Genomic DNA, 3,641 nt, shown 5'->3' with positions numbered 1-3,641 from the left:
AATTCCCAAATATTGAATATTGCCTTATTTCAAAATTTTAGACTAATAAGGAAAATTGGAAATTAGCTCAAAACACGTTCATTTGTTTTAAAATAGATGAAATACTTAATGCATTGTATCGAAACATTTGCACAGAAAAGGATTAATGAACATGAAATAATATAGTACAATAAATCACAATTAATAAATCCAACAATTATGTACAACTATTCTAAGTAAATGTCACCAAATTCTTAATCATGGATGGAGAACAATTGATACAATGGTCAATGACTAAGTGATATACATCAACAATAAATATGGCACAATATAAAACGATCCACAAAACACGTACAAAATAAAATGGAAATTAGAAGTCAATATGGTATAAAACATTTTCAAAATAATGATGAATTAATGAACACATGATGTATATAAGTTGACAATTTTGCATAAAAACTAGTGATATATAATTATTGAAATAAACATTATAGAATAAAAGTTTAAACACAAATTCATTTACAAATTCATTTACAAATTGACAATGTACATGATAACTTAGATAATATATAAAATATGAAAGGATAATAAAAATACATGATAAAATATACCATACATAATAGATTTACAAAACATATATATATATAAATAGATATAGGAATAGTTATTTATAAAAAAAATATTATGAAATTAATAATGCATAGAAAATTAAGTTAATCTATAAATCGTATAAAAAAATAATTATGTATACAAAAAAAAAACTATATGTACGAAATGCATGAATTTAATAATATTCTTGAATCAAACATATGTTCCAATATATGTATGTATGTGTAAAAAGGATTTTAAAATAAGCAATGTATAAAATGATTATACGTGAAACAAATTAATTTTGATTAATGATACACATTGATGATATATGCACAAAAATAATAAGATATGGAAGTGTGTAAAATAAGTAAATTGTACAATTTAAAATATGGTCCTTAAAAGAAATATACTATACACATAAATAACTTCAAAGTAAGATATATACATAGAAAAATACTTACATAGAGTTATATGAAATCAATAATATGTACTATAGTAAAATAATTTAATATGAGTTATACACATGTGAAGACGCTTTAGAAATAATTGTATGTTAAAATAACATGGAATTAAAATATAAATTATAAGATTAACTTAATTTTATCATAAACTATACATGTAATAAATTAAAAAAAACAATTAGATACAAATTCGCTAAATAACATGGCTTTAATAACGTATGTAGGTTAAATATAAGTACTAAATATATGCTTAATAATAACTTAAATGACACATAAAATAGATGAATTTCTCACAAAAGAATATAAACATTAAAATATGTGAATAAATTCAAAAGAAATTATAAAATAACATAAAATTAATAGCATAGATAAACTAAAATGAATTTTATTACAAATAATACACCAATCATTAAAATGATAGAATAAATGAGAAAAGATTATAATAGTGTTTTTTAAAACAAAATTCAATTATCAAAGCAACGCGAAATATCACAACCAATAATCAAGCATGTAAAGAAAATGTATGTACAGTAAATAAAAAATGAGGATAAAAGACTTAATTGAAACAAAATTGAAACAAGAGGAACAATTTACAAATAAGATAATTGTAAAATAGGATCAATGTGCCATGCATACAAATGTGCGAGGACTGGAATTGCAAATATCCCGAGCCCAAAACACTTCACTAAACCGCGAACCAAAATAAAAAAAACACACAATTTATAGAGCCAAATTAAAAAAAAAACAATATAAGCAATTAGGGCGCAATTGAAGGCTCGCGCGAAGGGAAGGATCTAACGTGCAAATTCCCCATTTTGAATGAAAATGCGCAGACCCGGCCTGCTAAACGGGTTGACGCGCGGACCTTCCTTATTATAAACGACGTCGTTTTATTAATAGGTTGTTTAAAACTTTTCTTTCCTTATTTCCTCTTCCAAACGCAGCCAACATTTTAACCTGAATTCACAGCCCTGAAATCAAATTGTTAGGGCTCATTCCAGCAACCGTCGAACCATCATTTCATTTGGTGGCCGACAATGCACGAGCAGCGACCAGATTCCACCGACGAAGGCACCACTCGAGGAAATCTGGTGAGCTATTTTATTTTATTTTAAAAAAAAAACTCTTAGATCTAATATCATTCATTCAAGAAAAATGAAGCCAAAGATGAAAACACACACATTTAATACCATTTGAGCCTCGCCCGTATCTCAATATTTCAGAGATATTTGGGATTTCATTGGCGTCGTTTCAAGCATTGATGGATGACACCTTTGGATCCGCCTTCCAACTTCGATCTCAACGAAGTGAATAGAGGTTAATGGCCGATTCGCAAGGTAAGACTTGCCTTTCCCTCCTCTTTGTTTTAAAATGCAGAATGATGAAAATAATCGCAGGAAAATAGATAAAAATAACAGAAAAATTAAAAAGACCAAAGAAGATCACCTTTCCAAAAATTCTTTTTGAAATTTTCTATATTCAATATGCGTATAGTGTATGTGTATGCGTATAGTGTGCGTAAGATTACAGAGATGAAAACAACGGCTTTTTATAGCCAGATTTTTTGGAATAATTAAAAATAAAAATTACATTTATTTGCTGTATTCTGTATTCTTGTGCAGACTCGACCGTACGGAGAAGCGGGGAGACGTGCGAAGGAGGCCGTGCAAGAAGTCGCTCATGGGAGCCCAACTCTCTGGTGCATTCCAGAAGCTTCTGGTGCTCTCGGCCACTAAACTTCTTTTTCGGTTCTGGATTTGGGCTAGGTTTAGGATATGGGTTTATGAATTTGGGTTCAAATTGTATCTGGGCTAGTATAAGTTCTTTATTTGGGCCTAAAAATTTGTAAAAGGACATTGATGATGGACTTTTATTGGTTTTTATCTTAATTTATTTTTGTTTTTGTTTATTTTTATTTTTGGTTTTTCTCTAACGAGCCTGGGCGAAATGGGCCAATTACAGCTGCCCCTCTTTGCTCATTGTCGTGCAACGAGAATAGAGAAAAGACTTTAAATAGGACCAATTTTGCCTGGTTTTGCTGAATCTTGACTGTACTCTTAGGGAAATAGGATTGGGTTAAAATCTGCTCCATTATTGATATATGGAGATAAGATTCACTATTCTTGATCTCCTCCAAAATTACTTTGGGAAATAAATCTACAATCTTTAGTCTACCTCCTTTCTACCTTAGAAAGACAAGACTCATTCTTCAACCTGCTCTCTTGCTACCTCAAAGAGATAAGGCTGATGGCTCAGATCTGTCCCATTGCCAATATATGGAGATAAGATTAGCCACCTTCGAAGATCTGCTCCGCTGTAACTTCGAGGAGATGAAATCTTCAATCCTGAGTCTGCTTCCTTGTTACCTCAGGAAGATAAGACTCATTTTTCAACCTGCTTTCCTGTTACCTCAGAGAGATAAGGCCAGTGGCTAAAATCCGCTCCATTCTCGATACATGGAGATAAGATTTGCCATCTTCGATCTGCTCCGCTACTGTTTAGGGAGATAAAATCTTCAATCTTCAGTCTACTTTCTTGCTACCTCATAAGGATAAGACTCATTCTTCAACCTGTTCTCTTGCTACCTCAGAGAGATAAGGCTGATGGCTT

The 3,641-nt window shown here is 30.7% G+C and overlaps 1 long non-coding RNA gene across 1 annotated transcript; it reads left to right on the top strand.

Annotated features, from left to right (window-relative positions):
- Nucleotides 1-1,677: 1,677 nt before the first annotated feature.
- On the top strand, nt 1,678-2,940 carry LOC107905592 (uncharacterized). Its single transcript, XR_005904962.1, has 3 exons — nt 1,678-2,122; nt 2,255-2,368; nt 2,654-2,940. It is a non-coding gene; the product is annotated as an uncharacterized lncRNA (long non-coding RNA).
- The last annotated feature ends 701 nt before the right edge of the window (nt 2,941-3,641 follow it).

Source organism: Gossypium hirsutum, chromosome A11, assembly GCF_007990345.1.
Source record: "Gossypium hirsutum isolate 1008001.06 chromosome A11, Gossypium_hirsutum_v2.1, whole genome shotgun sequence".
In the NCBI taxonomy this organism is placed as follows: Eukaryota; Viridiplantae; Streptophyta; class Magnoliopsida; order Malvales; family Malvaceae; genus Gossypium; species Gossypium hirsutum.
The sequence above is the reverse complement of the archived record's forward strand: the minus strand, read 5'-3'. Positions and strand labels throughout refer to the sequence as shown.